The following is a 25,119-nucleotide window of genomic DNA, read 5'->3' as shown; positions in this document are numbered from 1 at the left end:
ATTGACTTCTTCAGTTTTTACTTAGCATTAAGTGCTTTAAGCGCAGATAGCCCTAGTGTAGCTTTGCGCGAAATTCAAAACAAACAAACAAATACACTAAATCGATGTTTCAAGTTGTCTTTTTACTTGAAGCGTCTGGGTTAAAGATTAATAAACCAGTGTTACGTAAAGAAGTTGGGAAATTACGAACTGTGTAATATGTTGGTGAGGGGTGACGAGAAAAACGCTGCGTTATGAACTTTTTGACGACACCAAGGCACGTGTACATGTGTTACTGAAATTCGATTTACCAGTTTTGAAAAAGGACATAAAAGCATAACTTATATATTACGTAAAGCATGATAACCAAATAAATTTAAAGTTAACATCCGTGGAATCAAATTTTCGTCATATTTTGATCGTTCGTTAGTTTTTCGTAAACATCAGATATTTTGTCAAGTCGCGACGAAAAATTTGGAATCATGCAATCCGAAGAATTACCGTACAACTGAAATTGAAAACTATTAATCAATTTAAGAGTTTATAGGAAGAGAACGCGGGAGTGCGGGGAAAAAAACACAAAAAAGAAGAGATGAGATATATAGTGTTTCGTTCCCACCGTTTCGTACGTCACAAAAAGATGAGAATCATATTAATATTTTTTTACATATTAAGATTATTTTATTTTCTAACTCCTGAATATTTTTATTATAAATATACACCAGCCAACTTTTAATATTAATTATTATTTCTATCCCAACTTAAAATATGTAGTTTTAGTTTAAAAAAATGTTTGTTATTATTGCAACTCATCGAAACGACTTGGTTTAAAACAATAAAATATATTTCACTAAACTTTCTCGTCTGCTGGTGTATTCGCGGTAAGTTTACGGACTTTCAACGCTATAAATCAGGGGCTCGATTCTTCTAGGTGGACAGATCACACATAACCCATTGTGCAGCTTTTCCCTACAAAACTGACAACAATAATACAACGTTCTCAAAGTAACAACAACAATAAAAATAATATCAACTTGAAAGTTATGTTATATGTTTATATAATTTTCTTCCAAGCTTAATATGTTTGATTATACTTAATAAATAGAGACTCTCCTATTATGTATATTTACCTATGGCAATATACAGCTCTCTACTGTTATATTCTGTCTGTAATTAAAGAAAGAAAGTTTCCTTTCTTTCTGGTAACAAGGCGGCTTGCTGCCTGCCAACATTGGAGTGAGTGATGTAAGGACCACGTGATTCGTTGATGTTGCTATGCGTGTCTAGAGAGCACGCGGCTCGTTTGTATTTAACCGTTTATAGTGATCGGTAGACTGGCAAACTTGGCGAGAAACATGCAAAGTTGTTTGTGCCCAATGGAAATTTCAAACCGTACACATAACTCGATATTATTTCATATAATTTAAGTCAAGAAATTGAACTGCCCTGAAGTAGGTATTGGTTTCTGTTCTGTTTTAAAATTATGAACCGAGTTTATTATTTACGTGCTATGCTTGATTTAGAAACAAAAAGTCTGGTACAGTTTCTTGTCATGTCATATTTGATATTTTACGATAATAATTTTATACAGCTGATATTTTGTATTCATATAGGAGTGGAACGCTCTGACTGTTGTAACTTCAAGCAAAGAGCTATTGCACAAGGTATGTGGTATTGTGATAGCGAAATCATTCGTTTGAAAGTATATATTTCTGTAATTAAAAAAAAACAACGTAATTTTATGAGGACCCTGTAAAAACCGAAATTCGTATTTGTTAGACATTTAAGATCGACGGCTTCAATTAAGTATTTAGAACTAAAATATATATTAAATATTTGATGTAAAAATATATTTAAAAATAACGATTCAGCTTTATTTTGAAACATTGTACTGTCAGTTTCGGTTTATGTTTTTGCGAACGTCCTAAAGAAGCTGTAAAGCGAAACGTTGATTGTATAATTAAATAAGAACATTTTGGTGTTACAAAGTGGTTTATTTTTAGTATTAATACGTCTTCTATACACTAATATGCTCTACAGAAATTAAATAATGATCCAACTGTTAATGTATGCGATAGTTTTTTAAATTATGATATTGAATTTGCATTAGTTTAAATTTAAAACTCTTTAGAATAAACATGTTTCATTGAGACTAATTAACGGATATTACTGAGTGGGTGAGATATTTCTGTAATTAAGAAGATCTAGATAGAAATCCTATCATGTGTTATGTTGGTTGCTACAACTAAGCTGTATCAGTTATGAATCACTGATCCGCGTATGTGTGATCGAACTAGTCTTTTTTTAAAAAATATGTAATTAAGCAGATATGGAACTGTAGTCCTCTGGAAAAAGAAACATGTTGTTGCCTCTGAGTTATGGCCTGGAAGTGATTCGTTTTCTGGACCCGACCTCTCCAAGGTTAAGAACAGGGGCGGATCCTCATTACGCAGATAATGAAGCTCACCGTTGTAGGTAAGAGATATGTAGAAACATTATAATAAACATTTTCTATGATAGAGGGAGATAGGAAGAAAAAATACAACGACATTTCTAATGCGCTGAGAACGTTCTTAATTTAGTCAGTAACGTTTATATACACTATAATATATTTGACTGAACTTTAGAGATGGAGAGCTGGTCTGTTTAATCCAATCAATTATATATTAAGCTAATATCTTGCAAAATCTAATATTATTACAGTTTAAAAGTTAGTTTCAGTTTCACTTGCATTAAATTATTTTTAAAAGGTTCTATACAGCGTGTAGGAGAGTTAAAGGTAACACAGAAAGTTAGTGATAAGAGACATTGCATATTTTGTTAGTACCTTGAGTATCTAAGACACTGGGATGTTGTTAAACCTGACGTATCCAGATTTCATAGATTTTTTAAAATGACTCAAAACATAAATAGTGGCATAAGAAATAACGAATTAATAATATTATTATTGCTTTCTATCAAGCCCAACAAAGAATACTTATAAACCTTATTTCAACCTAAAATTCAACCGATATGTTTTTATACAGGGAAAACAGCGGGGATCCAAAAACAGGTACTTGGAAAAGGAATCTAAGTTATTTCGACTACTCCATATAAATATATACAAATACAAATACATATACAAATATATATATATATATTAAAAGCAATATACCAATACAGCTTTACTTCAAAAGATTAGGAACTTAAAATAACATTTAAGTAATTTATAGGGGATATTTTGAAAGTAGCTTTCGATATATTTGTGTTATCAGATTACAGTTACTTTATAGTATTATATAATTGTTATTTTATAATATCATGCTACAGTTATTTTATTTTATCATTGTCCAGTCAGTTTAAACTGTGATACTATAGTTATTTTATACTATCAAAATATATCAGCTTTTAACTACTATTCTACAGCAGGTTTTTAACTAACATAATACAATTATTTTCAGAATACCCATATTTCAGAAAACTGCATAATATTACCCTTCCACGATTTATAATAATGTTTAAAAATTCGATAAAACGTAATATGAAGTTACACTACACTGCTTCCACCTTATATTCATAATAAATACATTTATTGCCGAATGGAGAATCACTGTGTTAAGAGATCTAACATCCTATACTTTGTATGTATCCCTGTATTCTAGCTGAGTTAACTCCGCCCACAGTTTAAGAACAAGCAGGACCAAACTTGGCAGACAGAGTCAGGGTGGGGCGAAGGTTTCCTTATTTTTATGGCGTGGTGGGGTCTAAGTTTATGTTTTCAAGGTTGCTGAATCTGAACCCAACATCACATTTTGTAATCTCCACCCTCCATCCCTTCTCGTGAACCCGTGAACGCCATATCGAACTAAAATTGGCATTAGCGATCGGATACCACGGGGGGAGGGGGGGGGAATGTCCTAACGTTGTTGTTCTTTTGTTTTTTATAGGGGGGTAGTAATCTTTTTCGGGGTAGCTTAGAAATTATTGGGTATAATGAAAAAGTCTGATCGATGAATTGAGGCTTCTGTAATTCATAGGATGGGTCCCTTGAACCCTGCGGCGTAACGCGGTATTTCGTGCAAGTGCCATTAAAGTACGTCAAATAGTTGAGAACATCCAGAAAACAACATTTTTACATGTAAGAGTTAATCCTCAAGTGTTGGACGGATCACAGATGGTATCTCTTACTTCAGTTTATTATTTTTAAAATAACCTGAATGTATTCTGTCTTAAAGTTTCAAGGTACTCATGTGTATCGTAACTTGATAACTGTGAGTATAGTACTCGTAAAGCAAAACCAACTACGAGTGAATGAATCAAATAATAAGAAAAACAATGTTTATTAGTGTAGTAAGTGCACAGTGATTTGCAACTGTTCACTACAAAGAAAAGAACTTCAGACATCTGGTACAATTGTACGACAACTTCATAAATATAACTCTCATGGAATTCTGGTACAATAAAATTAAAATGATATACTTAATTAAAAATGTGTTTAAATTATTTCTGGTCTTTATGTGTGTAAGTGGATAGGCACAAACATGTGCGATTTTATCCACTGGACAAACTGAGCAGACGCCCGGGGCCTCACACATGGAACGGCCCCCGATGCTATGCTTTTAATCTACTTCTGAGTTTTCTTATTATTTGTTGAATTCTGCCCGGGACCCCAGAATGAGTAACACCATCCCTGGACACAAAAATATACTAATTAAAGTTTTCATACTTTAACCCTAATTCAAAATTGTCTGTACTTATTTTTTTAGAAAACAACAACAGTTTTCTTTTCCTCGTCCGTCCAGAACAGAAATATCCTTTAAGTTTGATAAACAATGCGTTCAGTTACATTATTATATGAAACCAACATCATTGTAAATAAGCGCAATATTAAGGTGGTTGTAAGATCAGTTTCTTACCTCTTGTAGTTTGTTTTTTTGGGGGCACGAAACTTACCTTTGGTTTATTTTATCTTGGAGGATTATAACTTCAAGGAATGTGTGATTCCGATATGAGGTGATCACTGCAGATTTGATATGTTTAACCATATGCCCCCTAGTGTCTTAACAGTAAGCTCGAAGACTTGTATACAACGCTAAAAGCCGGGTGTTGGTACCCGCTGTGAACACAGTTCAGATAAGTCATTATGCAGCTTGGAGCTTAACACGTAACAAAATAAGATCATGTTTACGAGGCTTTGAGCATCACTTAAACTGAGAGTACTCAAACTAACCAAATCTGATCGTCATGATCACTGGAAGAAAGATATCCTATTTCCATATTCAACATTCATTTGCTCTTTGAGCTTCAATGATGAATACGTAACGTCACATTATAACGCCCACATGGCTGAAAGGGCAAGCATGTTTGGTGTGACGGGGATTCGAACCCGCGACCCTCAGATTACCAGCCGAACGCCTTAACCCATCTGGCCATGCCGTGCCTATGCAACATTTCAATCCAGTATAAAGTTTAACAGGTTGTCATAAAAACTCTCTCGTAAACTACATAAAACAACTTAAACTTTTATGCGAGTTTAAAGTTTGTAAAGCAAACTGGAGAGCTCTATTCATGTGTTAAAACTAGCCAACTATCGTGTACAAGCTATGGATATTTATTGTGACTAACTTGAGATAGAACTGTATTTTTGTTTATTATTGTTTTGAATACTAAGATCACGACTCTAAGCCTACTTTTTGTCATGAAATAATTTTGTCACAACATTGAAGATATTGTTTAACCTAATGGTCAGATTTGGTTAATTTGTTTTACCCGATTCTTTTTTAACAGCGTACCCTCAAATCTTATGGCTTCTTGAAGGTTTCAAAACGGAAGCATGTTTTCCAAACACTATGTGTTATGCTCATTTCTATAAATGTTAAAAAAATACAATATTTGTTTTTTATGCGGCTTTTGACTCTAAAACTTAGTTTCGCTAGTTTTTCACACGGTAGCCCTCATTCAATGTATTTTCGGTTAAACATTTTCTATGAATATGTACCAGAAATATTAGAGTGATACTTATTTCTTTATTGCACAAGTGGTTATCTGCGTTACGCCAGCCGATTTCTAGCGTTATAAACCTTCAAGCTTATCAGTTGGTGCTGAGCCGTTGTGGTGGGGGATGGGGGCTCGTACTAATATATACTTACTAGATAACACTATTTTACTTTGAATAATAAAATATATGTAAGAAAAATAATAGTTAGAGAGCAGTCACCAAAGTAATACAGAGACTAGCGTTTATTAATTATTATATACGTTTGGAGCCAGAGGTCAAGTGTGAGAATCTCGTACTTATGTAACGTAAGTCAAGATACATATGGTGAGGTTCAGTGCCCTCTCTTGAATGTCACATGTGTTTTATTATAATCAGTGATGTATTCGATCCGTCTCCGCGCACTTTTAATAACTTTAATAATTCAGTGGTTAACCTTAAATTATTTGTTGTGAGTTGTTTAATTTATTGATATAAGTTACAATTTGTTATGTCTACAGGGTGGCCCGTAAGTCCCTACCCATCCATATATCTTATGTATCCAGTGTATCTGTGTGCTGTCCCTCATTCTCGCTGTATAATATTATGCGACGCCATGTTCTGTGAGACATTTTCCTCAACATAGCAGGGGTTATTGTTCCAAATGCCCCGGTAACAGCTGCCTTTAACTCATCATTTGTTTCATTGAATATAACATAATAACATATGGATGGGTAGGGACTTACGGGCCACATATACATATATATATATAATATCTTCGTTTTTCTTCCGTCTTACGTTGTAGGTATAATGGAACTATTCTGAGTAAATAGTTTACACAAGTTCCAAATAATATACATACGAAAGAATATTTTCTACTTTAAGTATTCTATTATTTTTAGTACCGTCAGATATTCCTTCTTTTACGTCACTGAAATGAACCGAGTTACGTTTCCAGCACGTGAATAAAGATAAAAATGACAGCCAAGTCGAGTTTCTTTTTATCCAATGTCGCTGATACATATATTTTCAATCTGCGTTAAGTATTATTTCTTTTCAGACTACATAAGAGGTACGCTTTCAATGTTATATGTTATATGTTTTCAATATATATTAAATTTCTTTTCATTCTACATCACAGACACGTATTTTCAACCTATATTAAATATTATTTCCTTTCAATCTACGCCAGAGACACGTTTTTGAATACATGTTAAACATACAGATCTATGTATTTTCAATAGGTGTTAAGTATCTTTGTATTCGTTTAGGGCAAATGATTACGGTAACGTAATGGCTAGCGTGAACCTGAAACAGAACCGAAAGCCTGCAGAACTAGTTTTCCGGGATGTATGCGTCTTCTCCGGAGAGAAAGAAATCCTGTGCAGTGTTAGCGGAAAAGTCCGTCCAGGAGAGTTACTTTCTGTGATGGGGCCAAGCGGTAAGCGCACAATGTGGTACACATAAAATAAATCACCAGTATGTCTGATAACTAAAGCGTCTCCTGTTCTTCGTTTGTATTTAATGGAAATTCTGTTCAACATTTTTTTTCCATTCTTTGACAACGTAAATACATCATTCTGTTACTAATTTAAGGTTTATAATAACATGTAGCAAAAAAAAAGAAAAGAAAGATGATTTTAATAACGCCAGCAGCAGATGTCACAAAAATTAATGTATATTTAAACAGTCATCTCTCACTACTAAGTTATTTATGGTAACATTGTGGCAATCGTTGACATGATTACTAGCCTATACGACCATTTAAGTCGAAGTACTAATCAGTTATTGTTCATTATTTATTTGATATTAGTTACTAAGTAGCTGTCCAACATTTCGCTAACAATCTCTTGGAGTCTTCAAGCACGTGATGACAAGGACCGTATGTGATAGCAGGCAATACTTCTGTTTAGAAAGGCAGGTGTGCCATCCACCTGTTTGGGGTCTCACCTCATTGATATTTCTTGAACTTTTTTACAAGAATATATGGATTATACTAATCACGATAGTAAATTTTGAATTTCCCAAACAAAGTAAATACAAGTGAATAGCTTTTTAGCTTTAGTTTCTCTGTAAGAAATAAAATAAACGTTTGTGATTATTTTTTATATGATGAATTAATTATTTTGTATTTTTACTCACAAGATGCGCACGTCCCTCGCTGGTACAGCGGTAAGTCTATGAATTTACAACGCTAAAATCAGCGGTTCGATTCCCCTCGATGGACTCAGCAGATAGCCCAATGTGGCTTTGCTATAAGAAAACACACACAACGCACACATTTTCAGAAATGTTGCAAAGACAATTGTTTGTAGTACATACTTTGCTATTTTCAGGGTTCCCAACAAAAATATAATTCACGGACAAAAAATATGTAAAACAACGAATTTCAATCGTTAGTACTGGATTCCGTTATATATCTTACGTAGAAAACGAGTAATTGTTTTGGTTAGTTCATTACTTAAAATGATGCAACGTATGGACCTTACCAGTGGTTAACAGTGTAAAAACAAGTCAGTATATCTGAGGGATAATACTTTTAATTTTTAGTCTTAAGCGTTTAGCAAAACAAATACACGCAGAGTACAAGTTTATATTAGTTGTATACATATAGAAATGTATATGTGAGAATATTTTTTAATAAACTATAGCTATGTTTGTGAAAGTAATTTTGGTATCCTATTCATAGAGTTAGACAAAATAAACACATAAATATAAAAATAAATACATAAATTTCGGTCTATTCGCATCAAGATTACTTTGAAAAAAATCTCTTTACACCAACAAGGAGGGTATAGTGGGGTACAGCCTCCGGCACCTTTGGTCCTTGTGTATCTTTCACGAGCTACAAATTTACTGGGGCCTGGCATGGCCTAGTGCGTTAAGGCGTGCGTTTCGTAATCTGAGGGTCGCGGGTTCGCGCCCGAGTCGCCCCAAACATGCTCGCCCTCCCAGCCGTGGGGGCGTTATAATGTGACGGTCAATCCCACTTTTCGTTGGTAAAAGAGTAGCCCAAGAGTTGGCGGTGGGTGGTGATGACTAGCTGCCTTCTATCTAGTCTTACACTGCTAAATTAGGGACGGCTAGCACAGATAGCCCTCGAGTAGCTTTGTGCGAAATTCCAAAACAAACAAACAATACAAATTTACTCAGATAACACGTGGCAAAAAGTCGTTTTACATGCATCTAACAGTCATTATAGGTCGGATAAAAAAACGTCATGGAACACGTTAGTCAACTCTGAAACACTAAATATTTATCAAACTAAAGGCGAATAGGAACAAAATCAGCGTAATTTTCTTCTTAAAAATAGGTTCATTTAACCAAATTTAAATTGTTAACGTTACTGATAAAACTGTGTATAACTTTTGAATATATTATTGAAAGCTTTTGTTAAAAATCTGCCTCTCATTTTATTTACCATCATAGGATCAGGTAAAACCACACTCCTAAACACGTTGAGCGGGCGGCAAAAAGGTTAATTCCGGTCTCATCACTGTAAACGGCGAGCCTATACGAAAACAGCAGAGAAGAAGTATTTGTTATGTTTTACAAGAAGACGTGTTCTTGGCAAATCTGACTGTTCGACAGGTTTTGGCGGTAAGCTTGGAAAGTTATGCTGATAGTCAAACGTTCAACGATTTAAAACAAGTTTTATGATTTTCAAACATAGAGGGATAATATATGAATATAAATGAATTTTAGTTTTGCAGGAATACTCTTGTTGCGACAATTTATATAAATCTGTAAGATACGATTATAGTTTCTGTGTTTAAGTAATGGATCACTTTTCCCCATTTTCTCGTGAAGTATATTAGGTTTTCTTACAATAAGGCTTACCTACCTCTCTCACGAGTGCAAAGAGCCTTTGAATCTGTGTATTTAACAGAAATGGTATTTTTAATCACCGATTGGAAGCACTCTTAAATTATTCAACCTTTTAAATTCTGACTCGTCTCATGATTGTTTTTATTTTTCGCTGAAGAAAGGCAAAAGAGAAACTTAAAAATGTAGCTATTCTTTGGAGGAAAATATTAAAATTACGAATTATTCATTAATAAAAGAAAGGTTTGTCATTTAAATACATGTAAAGATATTTTTAGAGCAAATTAATTATAATTTTTTCTTTACACTGGAAAGGATACCTCATTCATAGGCAACCTCCACCGAAATCGCAACCTCACTGTTTAGTTGTTGCTCTAGGAAGCATTTATTTCTGCATAAAATAAATACCTTGTCTTCAACATTTTATAATTCTACTCAGACACATAACGAAGCCGACTTACTGTTTTTTGCTTCCATAATGTATACTCTATATGTTCCTACGTTTATGTTAAGATATCTTCCCAACACTAACAGGAGTAATGAATGCTAATAATAGAGATATATTATCATAATCGGGTAGTAGTGATTTTTAAAATGATATCATAAGATAAATTGGGAAATTAAGAGTAAGTTAGGAAAATGAAAAATAGTGACTTTAGGGGGGGTTGAGGTAAACTGTGGAGGGGCTTCCCAAAATGCCATCAGTATGAAGTATAGATGGTAAATTATAATAATGTAAATACCAAGATACATTTCAGAAAGGTGTGCTATTTTGAACTGCGTTTTCAATATAGTTTTCATTGGAAACTCATACTCTGATTAATAATTCATTATTACAAATTAGAAATAATCTGTTTATGAAAATATGCGTATATGTAAAAGAGGAAGCTCACCTAAATTCCACCCAAGGTAATACATAATAATAAAGAAAATCAAGATTAGCTTAGATTGAACATTTAATATACCATTAAGAGTAAAGCTACAAATAAAAAGAAATATAACACAGAGACATAGTTTACATAACAGAAACGAATTATCTCATGTGAAGTTAATACACTCTGAGGAAAAGTAAGGCCACTATCAGGCTAACTACCTTTCATTTTAATGAAGACGTTGAGTTCTACAGATCTATGTCTCTTTGATGTTAATTGTTAAGCAACAACGACGATTGTGTTTTACATATTTTATGAATATCTGTAGGTAACAATATTGGGGAACTGAAGGTGGGTTGGATCATTGGGGGGCTCAAGCCCCCTCCCTGGCACCGCCATTGATAAAGCATAAATAATTATCAAAGCTGACGGTCCAGTGTTACTCTATAACGCTTGTCTAAGTTGCTGAAAATCATTATTTTAAGCATGACTTTATTGTTTTGTTCCATCTTCAACTTACATCAACTTAAGTTACAAATATTTGTACATTTGTTGAATGTGACTCAAAGCTATTCGAGGACTGTCTGCACCCATAATATTCAAGTGATTAACTAGAGGAAAAGAAGGAAGTTTACATCACTCACCGACAACCTTTGGACTCCTCTTTACCAACGAATGATTGGGATTGATCGCGACTTTGTAACGTCTTGTTACGTATTATAATTTATTTTGAAGGAGTCTTCGATTTATTATGTTACCTAGATTACGTAGTATGATTTCAAATAACCGAAAATTTGAATTTAGAAGTGAATTTAATGTTGAAATATATTAAATTTATGATATTTTTAATAAAATTGATCAACACAATTTTCTTTACAACACAAATATATTTTAATTTACAAATAACAATACAATGTATAATAATTGTTCTTAGAAACAATACTGAGTCTTATATTTGGTTTGAAACTGAATATTTTATCGACAGTTCAGACTCGGAACGAGCAAGTTAATTCCCAGTTCATATTGTTTCGCCTCTCTCAAGCTAACTAGCTGTCTTCTCTTGGCTGGCCTCACACCGCTTACAAGCTGACTTTTTACCGATGAAGATATTTAATGCCATCGTAGAAAAAATAAATAACACCCGTAGTTAATTCTCAGAAGTTAAAGGGTTTGTAATGTTCTAAATCTGTAAACGTTCCTGGTCAAGTTCTGTAGTTTTCCAGTAAATAAACTTTAATCACAATTATAGCTTCCGAAACTTATAGTGTACTGACTTTAGCTGACCAAGAATATTCTACTGCTGCTTCTTGGCGCATCGATTTATAATCTTTAGGCGAGATTCTCGATAGTTCGATAATATTAGAAGATATGCTGGCGTTTTCGTAAAACAAATATTGTTGACTGTTACTCTGGAAAATTTTCTAGAAATTCTGAGAACAGGCGGTAATTGCGCAATACACATCCAACAATATACGTCACATGCATCGAACTGAAACTAACGCGGATATTAAAATCAATGTATAACAGTACATCTGTTACAGTCCTCACAACTGGAAAAGGGTGGGTGTGTTGGGAGAAAGGTTTGCAAAACAAGTTCTTTGACCACCAGGCCATCTCAGACCCATAACTGCAAATAACAGAATGTTTTTTTTCCACAAAAAAGTATCGAAGTAACTATAATGTGGTGAGAGTGTTCTTCTTAATAACAAACAGTATGTGAAGAAACTCTAAGGTAAATATTGAAATCAGTTATATTACAAAGAGAAAATTATTTTACCTTCGTTTATATGTCTACTATTTTAATTTTACCCTATAATTTTTTTTCCTTTCCTTTAATTTTTCGGTGCTCATGTTTTATATTACTATATTTGCGTGTTTTTAATTTATTTTTCGGGGTGGGGAATTGAGTTGTTTTTTTTATAATAATTTATACAGAGTTGCTGTTGTACTTTTAAAATTAATTATCTTTGTGTTAAAATTTGACAGTTCAAGATATCTGTATTTGTGTTTTTCTTACAGCAAAGCCACATTGCGTTATTTGTTGAGCCCACCAAGAAGAATCAAACCCCTCATTTAAGCGTTGTAAATCCGTAGACTTACCACCGTACTAGCGGGGGCATTCAAAATATTACCTTCTTTTTGTGTTTTGAATCCATTGATAATGTTTTGTGTTTTAGAATTTATTTTAAGAGGTTGTTAAAAGTGTTATTTATAAGGTATAATTTAAACAACTCGCATTCGAACTAGTTTTCTGGTTTGTTTATGAATAAAACACAATACTGCCCTGATGTTAAATGGATTCGTATAGAAAGATATAAAATACATTATTAAATTTTTGACAGCAAGGAATAGTAATCATGGCACTGGTCCGGCATGGCCAGGTAGTTAAGGCACTTCTCACATATTCGTAGGGTCGCGGGTTCGAATCCCTGTCACATGCTGGCTCTTTCAGCCATGGAAGCATTATAATGTGATGGTCAATCCCACTATTCGATGGTAAAAGAGTATCCCAAGAGTTGGCGGTGGGTGGTGATGACTAGCTGCCTTCCCTCTAGTCTTACACTGCAAAATTAGGGGGACGGCTAGCACAGATAGCCTTCGTGTAGCTTTGCGCGAAATTAAAAAAACAAACAAAGTTATGCCATTCGATTCCGAATAAGAAAGTCGTGAGTTCGAATACCGTTCCTTAACATAATTTCTTTTTGAACTGTACAAGCGTTATAACGTGAGGGTCAGTTCTACATTTCTTAGGGTTAGTGGTAGGTGGTGTTGACTAGCTCTTCTTTCTCTAGTCTCCCACTTGAATTCCCCGGTCGCGAAAAACCGATCTAAATTTGGGAAAATAAAGGCAGAATCGGATATAGGATTGGAGGTGTAACACTAAGTAACTGTAATCCAATAATCTAATCTGAAAAAAAGTTTATTATTCTAAGTGAAAAAATTATTCCGTAAGTGAAATCTGTAAACTGTCTTACGAAGAACCTAAAAATAGAAAGAAAGGAGACTGTGACATTTGTAGATGCTGCTTACCTTTGGATTCATGCTCCAGTAAAGTAAGTCATATTAAATGGAAGTAAATAAATGATGTTGAAAGTAGAGGAAGAAGAGTAATGAGAAGAGAAAGTGATGTTGATTCTGGAGAATATGGAAACGCTGAAGCCTCTAAAACCATTGTTTGTTTGTTAAATTTCGCGCAAAGCTACACGAGAGCTATTTGCGCTAGCCGTCCCTAACTTAGCAGTGTAAGACTAGAGGGAGGGCAGCTAGTCATCACAACCAACCACCAACTCTTGGGCTACTCTTTTACCAACGAATAGTGATATTGACTGTAACTTTATAACGCCCCCACGGCTGAAAGGGCGAGCATGTTTGGTTCGACAGGGAGTCGAATCCGCGACCCTTCGATTACGGGTCGAACGCCTTAACCACCTGGCCATGCCGGGCCCTAAAACCATTAATGCTATATACATCTGTATGTTTTTTTAATACTTCATAGATTTTAGACCTGAAAAAAAGAATGGTAGGGTCAAGTAGTCTATTTCGACCATACAGCGCCTTATGGGACATATTTCAAAATTTGGCACGACGCCTAGAAAGGCCAGTTTTTCGTGAATCGGGGGGTTTTAAATTAAGGACAGCTAGCTCAGATAGCCTTCGAATAGCTTTTCGCAAAATTATAAACAAAACAACAAACATTTACATTTATATATATTTTACATTATTTCCGCAATAGTCTATATATTTTAAAACGAAGCACAAGTTTCATGAATTAATATAACTGTCAGCATCCATCTTGTTTTCACTATATTCAAGTTTCTTTGGCATCCTTCAACTTACTTTCAGCTTTGAAATTGAATTCATTGCCAGTATCATGTTCTAATGAAGGAATTACTGTTCTTTATGAATTACAGTTTGTTTTTTATATACTGAGACTAAAGTACATATTTAGATGTGGCGATATCTGTTGGATATTACCTTATATGGTAGCCCATATAATAATGCTATTGTTACGACTTAACGTTTGATTGATTTTTAATCATAGGGCATATTTTGACGTAATATTGTAAACAATTATATCATATTACCCTTTGATTCGGAATGTAATTTATCAGTGACAAATTTCTAGCATGATTTTATAACTCCAGTACAATATCCTGGTTCATTATAACTCAGGTTTAGAAAGGCAGCTGTCGTCTTCTTGTCCATTATTATTCTATCTAACGTAGAGGTACTGACAAGACTTGCCCGCAAGCTTGCTGCACGTGCTGCCTATGTTTTCTGTGGGTCATTATCGCAGGAGGTCATTGTATTGGAACCCTGACGGTAGGTTGGAAACATAGTTGGACCCGCGCAATAGCACGTGACGACTGAAACTTACGCAAGGAAATTTGCATAATCTGAGTGAGCAAACCAAAAGGTAAATGACTAAGCTGAGCATAAAGTTCAGGTGTAAACCGGTTTAACTTTCTTCATGATTGAAAACGAAGAACGTACAAATTTTTCATTTGTCATTAAAAATAAAACCATCATCATAAAAGAACTGGAAACTAACAACAAAAAGCTAGATTGAAACATTTATGACGCTTTCAATGAAGGAGGAAAACCATATTACAGTATCTTCAGTTTATTTATTTCACATTTTTTCTTTAGGATTTAACAACTTAGGAAGAACGCGATTTTTGTTTTGTTTTAAAGGTACCCTTCAAACAATTGGAATTTGACTTGCAAAATAAAGGCATGTATAGTGTTCTTTTATGATGAAAGCAGTTTTTTCTCCAGTGAGACATTGTCCTGGATCCAATCCGAACCCTTGGGGAGTGACAAAGCTGTCTAAGCGTTCGGATTGGATCCAGGACAATGTCTCACTGGAGCAAAAATTACATAAATACATTAGATGCTTCTTTAGGGGTTGATCACGACTCTCCTGCATAATTAAGGTTGATACTACTGTATGCCAGATTTGCAAGAAAACATCTTCGTACGTTTTGAACAATGCAAATCATATAAGTACGACATAACAATAGAAAACACCAACATACTACGGAGGGAAACAAACACCAAATCAAAGAATTCCTATTTATACAAAAGCTCAAACAAATATTAAATCAACCTAAAGGAGCACCTTTATACCTATATCAAATAATAACGTAACATCTAACTGCAATGCCCTTTACAGTCTAGTACCTGTTTACACTCTTGTCTCTAAAACATGCACCCAGCAACGATCAGTTGCAAGCTTTCTTTGTTAACCTGGAAATGACCTGAGAAGGTCGAAACATTGTTTTAATTAAAGTTTTTATTGCCATATCAGTCATTTTCAGAATACATTTTTACTTCCAGTGGGTTTCTCGTCATCATAAATACCAGGTTTGGTTGAGAACACTCAAAGTTTGTTTGTTTTGGAATTTCGCACAAAGCTACTCGAGGGCTATCTGTGCTAGCCGTCCCTAATTTAGCAGTGTAAGACTAGAGGGAAGACTAGAGTCATCACCACAACACTCAAAGAAATGTAGACGTGAAAGGCGGATACACAGGTAGATACCACCCTCCCGTGAAGTGAAGCCAAATCCGAAATCTAGCCCCTTCTGGCTCTCTTCGTGAGACCTTAACAGTAAATACCAAGTTGTGTTGAAATTAGTCTAAACTTGTAGATGTAATAAATAGACACATAAATGAAACATGCGACTTAGGTGTGTGTGTGTCTGTATATATATATCATTTATGACTAAAACAAACTGTATATCTTTATTATCCAATTTTCTCTTACATTAACCACAAAGAAGTTAACGGTAACATCATGGTATTTATAATTAACTATATTTCAAATGCTTAAATGATTCCTTCTTCGTTGCTTGAAAGCTAAAAACACATAAACAGTTAAATCACGGAAAATAATGACGTCATTATGACTGTTTTAAATGTTTACCTTACCGAAGTTAGACTTGTTATAACTATGTGGAATCTACATTTGCGCTTCAGAAGAGCATTAATAACTTGAGATAAATATAGAATACACACACAAAAATTACACATTTAAAGCTGTTACACACACACATCTCCAAAATATTTTGAGCTTATTGAACTGCTTTTTCACCTTTACTGATTAAGCCACTTCTATTTTGCAAGTTTAGCAGGTGTATTTACAACATCTAATTCATGAGCTATTAGCACTTATTACTAAAATTGTTTTTATACCTTTATAGCTCCCCTCCCCCTAATGTCTCAGGGGAAATTCAGTGGATTTTGAAAAGTCGTGTTTCGATACCAACATGGTGGAGACAGTCATTTGTGTACAGGGTTCATCTTTTCATTGGGCTTGGGAGGAAACTAAATTGCTCAAAAATTCCTCATGCTTGATTTTTATTTTACAGAAAGCGCGCGCGTGTGTTCGTGTTTTCTTATCACAAAGCTATTTTGGGCTATCTGCTGAGTCCACCGAGGGGAATCGAACCCCTGTTTTTAGCGTTGTAAATCCGTAGACTTATCGCTGTACCAGCGGGGATTTACAGAAAGCGACATGAAACAAACACACGAAAACTCCTGCGGGACCCAATTTAATAACACACACACACACAGGATATTTGTGTCTGAAAATTTATTTACCAAACGACGTTATTTTGAAAAGACATGATTTTTTCCAACGTTAGTTTTGCCTATACGCAATATATGCATACTCTGATGTTGGGGTGTATAAAATCAGCGTCAGATACAGAGTGTAGAGTGCTCAAGCTCAAAACGAGATAATATTTTTTTTTTTTTACGGAACATGTAATTGTTTTGGTGATTTTCCACTCTTTCCCTAACTTAGCAGTGCGCAGATAGCCCTCGTGTAGCTTTGTGTGAAATTCAAAACACAAACAAACAATACGTTTAGAACTACTAGTGATCGAATAAAATGAAGATGCCGACTTATTGGTCTACAGAAAAGTTTCAGCAAACTAAAACTAAGAAGAGGGAAATGTAGTGTCTAAATTCAAGCTCTGCAGCCCCTTTCTGCGTTCGTCATCGTTGATGTAAGACAATAAATACAATTTTGCAGAAATTTGCAATTACATTAATTTCATCTCTGGATACTTTTATCCGAGTAAGATCTGCAATATTCTTTATCTCTAAGAAATGACTAGCTGTTGAATTGACTTAATCGTTTATCCAGCTTTTGGGTAAATCAAAGCAGAACTGATTTTAACTAATACACCAGCTTCATATGAAGAAATTGTTTCCAGCTGTTACAGTAGTAAGTGGACTTCTGGGTAAGTTCTTCAAGACTGCAGTATTTCAGGCTTTGGACGATTCCATTACCAACATATTTGAGATAAAAATAATTATAATGATGTGTAAAAGTGAACTGGTGGTGCCCTCATAAAACAAAGAGCATGTTGCAATACCCTTGCAAAACAAAAGGTACTTTCAGTGCCCTTGCAAAACAAAAGGTACTTTCAATGCTCTTACAAAACAAAAGGTACTTTCAATGCCATTACAAAACAAAACACAGGTTTCAATATTCTTTCCAAAACAAAGTGCTACTTGCGACGTCCTTACAAAAGAAAAGAAAGGTTGTAATGTCCTTTCAAAACAAAAAGTTACTTGCGATGTCCATACAAAACAAAAGGAGGTTGTAATATCCATATAAAACAAAAGGAGGTTGTAATATCCATATAAAACAAAAGGAGGTTGTAATATCCATATAAAACAAAAGGAGGTTGTAATATCCATATAAAACAAAAGGAGGTTGTAATATCCATATAAAACAAAAGGAGGTTGTAATATCCATATAAAACAAAAGGAGGTTGTAATATCCATATAAAACAAAAGGAGAACCATCAATGCCCTTCCTTACTCGGAAGAAATATGTTTCTTTTCCTTTACGCTTACTGAAAATGCCTATAATACCGTTCTTATCATTAGTAAGCACTACAGTTTCGTACGCTCGCTCAATACATATCAGCGCAATGCTATTGAGACGTTCCTATCCTCTAATGCTGTGGAGGTATGCTAACATTCTTTGGAAGCCACTGAAGAATTGTTCGGCCGTCATCGATATCACGGTTAGAGTCATGACGACCTGATAACATACGGACAGCACGTCTAAAGATAATGCTGGTGCAGTTGTTTCATGTACAGCAGCACCTGTTGTTGCAGCGGATCACCAGTTTTTTGTTGTTTTTTGTATACTCTGTGCTCTACTTGGAGTAAATCGTGATCAAGGTTATAGAAGTAAGACATTTTTCCAAATCTGATGTCGACAGGGGTATCGCTCAGGATGGTGCCTCACAACGTACACAGAATGTTCCGATTATTGCCCTCGAATTTGCTCTCCATTTCGCCAATTACTCTATCAAGAGATTGATTCATAGTAAGTGTTCCTCTGCTGTGACTGCTATGTTGGTTTCCGGACACTCGACAACGAGAGCTTGCGTCTGATGGGAAGGTTTGTGTTGCGGTACTCGGGCGTTTCTGAATGAAAATCTGCTATTTAGAGTTAGGACTGGAATATCTTAAGATGTCCTCTGAGACATGAAGTTTGGACGGGCATTCGCTTATTGATGATGTGTCTTCATCTTCAATTGTATCATCGCGTTCTTGCTTGACTATCCAAATTGCGACGCTTTTCCACTCCGCTGTTCCCATCGATTATAAAGTTGAGCCCGGTCTGACAATATAGAAGAATTGTGGTAAATGTCAGTTTCTCCCCCTTTTGTTTATTTTTCATGCGAGTATCTTTGTAGTCGGAGTAAATTTCGTTTCTGCATTCTCCACACAACACTCGATGGCGATAGAGTTTCTGGGGTTCGTGTCCTGGGAAGAATAATGAACGCAATATAGATAAACTATAGTCATGAAGAAAACCTGGTTCACACAATAAATAAATAAATAAACAAAAGTACTGCAATTTGATAAGCTTTCACGTATCGTGAAGTAAAAGTGACAAAGAAGGGAGTGATAGCTATAGTTAGTATTTCAGTTGCAGAGCAGATTCGAAGTCCTGAAAAAATCAATCTGCTGAGCATGTCTGTCGTAGGGGATATTTCTAACTGCAAACTATACATACTCTGCCTGCAAAGACTAAAGTTAGCATGGGTTAAATGACTGACTGATTCAGCAACTCAAGGGTGTACTGTACAAAGCCTGAACATCGATTTCCTTGGCACACAAAGCAAAGCGAGAGCGTTAGGTAGGCCGCTAAGATAACAGGGCACGCGCTAGGTAGAGGGAGATGTGGTGAGGGGAAAGCCACAATAATATTATATAATTGATAAATCAATATTTACAGTTGTATTTTTCTAAGCTAGTCAGTAAAATATTGTTTGAGAGGCTTTGGGTTTCTGCCCGACCTTTTAGGTTATTTGTCAGAGAAAATTAAGAATTTTCCGAAACTAGGGGACTACTGCTTCCCAGACACTCTTCCCCCCATCTGCCTTGTTTACCAATTGGCTCAGTACAGATAGACCCCCACTAGTACAGCAGTATGTCTTCGGATTTACGATGCTAAAATCAGGGGTTCGATTCCCCTCAGTGGGCTCAGCAGATAGCCCGATGTGGCTTTGCTATAAGAAAACATACGCACAGTACAGATAGCCTATCCTGTAGCTTTACGCTTAACACCAAAATACATATACCTTTATGGGGTACAAAACATTAAACCCAAATGTATATGCAAATTCCTTTATTACAACTCGAATGATAACAAATAATACAGCAATAAAAAGGACAGCATTTTTTCTTTAGATTGTTATTACAGGTTGATACTCACAATGAATGATCATTTTTCTACACCAGGTCTTTTTTGTTTTTGAATTTCGCGCAAAGCTACACGAGGCCTGTCTGCGCTAGCCGTCCCTAATTTAGCAGTATAAGACTAGAGGGAAGGCAGCTAATCACTACCACCCACCGCCAATTATAACTCCCCCACGGCTGAAAGGACGAGCATGTTTGGTGCGACGAGGATTACAAGTCGAACGCCTTAACACACCTGGCAATGCCGGGCCACACCAGGTCTATTCGAAGCCAATGACGAATAACTTCAAATGTATTCTAATGAATATTTATATTTCGTAATATAACTTTCTTTTTTATTTTAATTGTGTTTCCATTTTGTCTATAGTTTTATGTTAAAACTTTAATGAAAATCACTTTTGCTATTTGTTAGAACATAGTCAAATGCACTAATTACCTGACAAGGAATTGAGTTCATGACAAACTTACGTCGAACGTCGTTTAGTGTAAAAGCTTTTTTTCAGATTTTCCTGAAAAACTGCTGGTTTTTTGCTGGACAACCAATCACAAAAGCTAAGTTGTGTTATAGACCAAACACGAATCAAAGAATATAGATGGTATGTTCAAAAAGACGTAACATTCGGTATTGACCAGCCAGACATTTTGTCAGCAAGACTTTCAAGAGATTTGTTTGTTTGTTTTAGCACAATGTCACACTATGAGCTATCTGCACTGTGTTCCCTCTGGGGATAAAACCTCGAATCTAGTGTTATTTCATTACAGCTAGTTACTGAGGTGCCGAGGGATAGACAAAATAGATAAAACCGTATTAAACCAGGAGGTTACTTTGAAGGTTACCGTCAAATATCCTGCCTTTGTTATGTAGCATTCGTGTTTACTGTAGTGTTGGAAAGGTTTACTTCTTTGAACTGATTAATTACCACAATGATTTAAACATGTCCTGTTAAAATATTAAATAGTTAACTTGTTTTGTTATTATTTATTTACGGGAAAATGTTTGAAGAAGACAAGATTTCTCGGTTCGTGACACCCGATGAAAATGTAACGAAATAGTGTCAATAAAAAAAAAACAGTACCCTTTTATTTTTGTTAGTACAATATATCCTATGAACAGTTAATTATTATTTATCTCTATTGCTAGCAAGTACGTATGCTACTTTTCTGGAACTACTTTATCTGTTTCAGTTAGTTTTGTTTTCCTTTGTAGCATTCCGCCCTACTACGTCTGCCGGACACCATGCCGTATCATGAAAAAATGTTCCATGTAGAACGTATCATTGATGTTCTCGACCTTAGGCAATGTCTAAATAATAGTGAGTACATGTTTCATCAGTTTATACCTCTAACTATATATTTTTACTGTTAATTAATAATCTACCTTAAAACTTTGTCTCAATGGCGGCTCCAGGATATTTTCGTTAGGGGGCTGAGGTAAACTGTGGAGGGGCTTCCCAAAATGCCATCAATATGAAGTATAGATGGTAAATTATAATAATATAAATACCAAGGTACATTTCAGAAAGGTGTGCTATTTTGAACTGCGTTTTCAATATAGTTTTCATTGGAAACTCATACTCTGATTAATAATTCATTATTACAAATTAGAAATAATCTCTTTATGAAAATATGCGTATATGTAAAAGAGGAAGCTCACCTAAATTCCACCCAAGGTAATACATAATAATAAAGAAAATCAAGATTAGCTTAGATTGTCCATTTAATATACCATTAAGAGTAAAGCTACAAATCAAAAGAAATATAACATAAAGACATAGTTTACATAGCAGACGTTGGATTCTACAAATCTATGTCTCTTTGATGTAAGTTGTTAAGCAACAACGACAATTGTGTTTTTCATATTTTATAAATATATGTAGGTAACAGTAATGGGGGGTTGAGGGGGTTGGCTCATTGGGGGTTCAACCACCCCTTGGCGCTACCTATGCTTTGTCTATTTTACATCCGCGCATCTGACAGAAGTGGGCAAAGCGGATTCACAATTGTTTTCTAATTGGTCAATAATTTGTGCGTGTGTTTTCATATAGCAAAGTCACATCGGGCTATCTGCTGAGTCTACCGAGGTCAGTCGAACTCCTGATTTTAGCGTTGTAAATCCGTAGACTTACCTCTGTACTAGCGGGGGACTGGCCAATAATGAAACTTTATTTCTGCTTGAGTTATACCTTTGTTTTATTAAATTTGCTCACTAGTGTAAGTATCCACAATGTATAAGTCTGATTATAAATTTAATTAATTGTGGGTTCATGTTCTACGTGTAGCACAGTTTTCCTTATATTTTAATTGAGCTTAGTCATCACGCAGGCGCAGAAAGTATATACAAGTAACAATAAACTAACTTTTCTGTTTCAAACTATGATGTTATTTCATACACGTACACGAAGACTTCAATAAACTGAACCACAAAGTTATAATAACTTTGAAAAATCAAATCCAGTAAAATAAATTATTCGGGTGTATGTTGGTGTTCATGTACATGGATAACTTGACCAGTAAGCGTTACGGAAATTACGCTTGAGGTTATATGGAAAATGAGACGGTTCTGTACTAACAAAAGTTAATTAGTTGTACTTGTTACCTTGTATATCATACTAATGATTGTACACATAGTTTCCATTACAGCTACGGCCACTGCTGCATTGTTATGTTAATCTATTATTCTCGGAATTCACGCCTGCAATGATCTATTAATTTTATTTGTTTGTCTGTTTTGACGGAAGCAAAAAGCGATGCAATGGGCTATCTATGTTCTGCCCATCACGGGTATCGAAACCAGGTTTTAGCGGTGTGAATCTGCAGACATACCAATGTGCCACTGGGGGGGGGGGCGATTAAAGATTGAAGAAGGACAGACCACAGTTTTTCTATTTCTTTGGAATATTTACTAAAATTAACAAAGATAGAACGCTGACTTCGTGGTAGATAGGTTAATAAACGATAATGTCTGGGTAATACATTGAAATGAACCACTACTGCATGTTATGTGTGGGAACTTATCTCAGAGGGTAAAATACCAAAGATCACAAATGTAACTTTGTGAGCGAATAAGTGTCATAAAACATCAGTGAACCACAATCTAAAACAGATCTTCAAAATGTTCACGCGTGGTACATCTTGTTCTTGAAGATCTTTTAGAGAGTTATTCTCCTTATATTTGTTTTCAATACTGTTTTATCGGATAATTAGTATACAATAAACTTGTAATAAAGATGTAATTCTTTTTCCTACAAAGAGGGAAATTATTATTTCAGATCTCATTCTACGGTGCAATCCAGCAAACAGATAGAGCTTCATATTATTTGTTTATTGAAATTCGCGCCAATCTACACGAGGGCTATCTGTATTATCTGTGCCTAATTAGAAGTGACAGACTAGAAGGAAGGCAGCTAGTAAAGTCAACAACACTCACCGCCAACTCTTAGGCTACTCTTTTAATAAAGAAAAATGAGATTAACTGTTACATTATAACACCCCCACACCAGAAAGGATGGGTATGTTTGGTGAGAGGAATCAAACCTAAGACCCGCTGGTTGCGAGTCGAGCGCCCTAACCACAAGGCCATGGCAGGCCACCCAATAACGTGTTATAGTTATTACGAATGACGTGACGAGGCTACTATTGCATTATAGGTATTATAACTAACTTGAGGAATTCGTGCCATATTTGTCGTGTAAGTTTGTTTTTCGTAGTGGCTCCATTCGAGTTACATTCGTGAGAATTCAAAATGCTGATATTTAGTTGTGAATAGCTTGAATTTTAATTTACAAAACATACTTGGATCTGCCTTATCGTTTTAGCACGCTTATTTGTGTTTCTACCATTTTTTTACATAACACGAGTCTTAAGCCTAGCCCATTGCGAATGGTCATCACGATGAGGCATTACAGAATGGTTCGAAATCACGTTCTTTTATCTTATTATCACAATGCTTAATTAAATATAAAAAAATACAAATTCAAAGGATGAATTACACCAGACAATATCTAGACTGCACATGACGACTAACGCAGTGAATAAACTAACATTAGCAAGCTTAGATTTCCGACATATAAACGGTGCGTGAGACTGAATTTGTACTACATCACGACAATTGTATTCGTTTAGCTTATTTATGAAAGCTCATATACCAAAAATGGGAAAATTGTATTTATAGTTCTACATAATACGCTAGGTGTACTTCCGCACTGTTCTGTTTCAAGAGTAAATTTAACCGAAATTAAAAGTAACAATTATTTTAATACCTTGCTTGCTTTGGACGTTCGTGAGTCACGTTGTGTTTTAGCCAGATCCGTTCTATTGTATTTCAAAAAAAATATATGAGCAGCTTATTTATTTTAGAAGATTACACCCAGTATAAATCTCTTCCCATAAGAGATAATTAAATCTCATTTATAACGATTCTTGCTTGTAGCGTCAAATTTAAGAATGGTTTTATTTATTATTATTATTATATAAGTACTCTAATTATTTAAACAAGAAAGATGAGAGAGTTTTGCGGAGATGAATATAACAAAATAAAAAACAATATTCCTGGAACAGCATGTAGGTCTCAACTGTGTTTTCACACAAACAAATATTATTCATGTTATATTGAAGCACATTAGTAGCTTATTCAGTTTGTAAAATGCAAGAATAATTTAATGGCATGCGGAAACAGTGGAACATGGATCAACTTAGGGCACAAGGACTGTTCAGAAGTAGACCCGAAAGAAGTAGTACCCTAACTATGGTAAGTAA

The 25,119-nt window shown here is 34.9% G+C and overlaps 1 pseudogene across 1 annotated transcript in view; it reads left to right on the top strand.

Moving 5' to 3' along the window:
* Positions 1 to 1,294: 1,294 nt before the first annotated feature.
* Positions 1,295 to 25,119, top strand: part of LOC143229718 (uncharacterized) — a 43,658-nt pseudogene continuing 19,833 nt past the window's right edge. Inside the window, exons 1-6 of the transcript XR_013016021.1 lie at positions 1,295 to 1,430; positions 1,593 to 1,643; positions 2,307 to 2,454; positions 7,204 to 7,373; positions 9,362 to 9,532; positions 21,572 to 21,677. The product of XR_013016021.1 is annotated as an uncharacterized LOC143229718 (transcript). The remainder of the gene's footprint in view (positions 1,431 to 1,592; positions 1,644 to 2,306; positions 2,455 to 7,203; positions 7,374 to 9,361; positions 9,533 to 21,571; positions 21,678 to 25,119) is intronic.

Source organism: Tachypleus tridentatus, chromosome 10 (assembly GCF_004210375.1).
Source record: "Tachypleus tridentatus isolate NWPU-2018 chromosome 10, ASM421037v1, whole genome shotgun sequence".
Lineage (NCBI taxonomy): Eukaryota > Metazoa > Arthropoda > Merostomata > Xiphosura > Limulidae > Tachypleus > Tachypleus tridentatus.
This window is presented reverse-complemented; position numbering and strand designations above follow the sequence as displayed.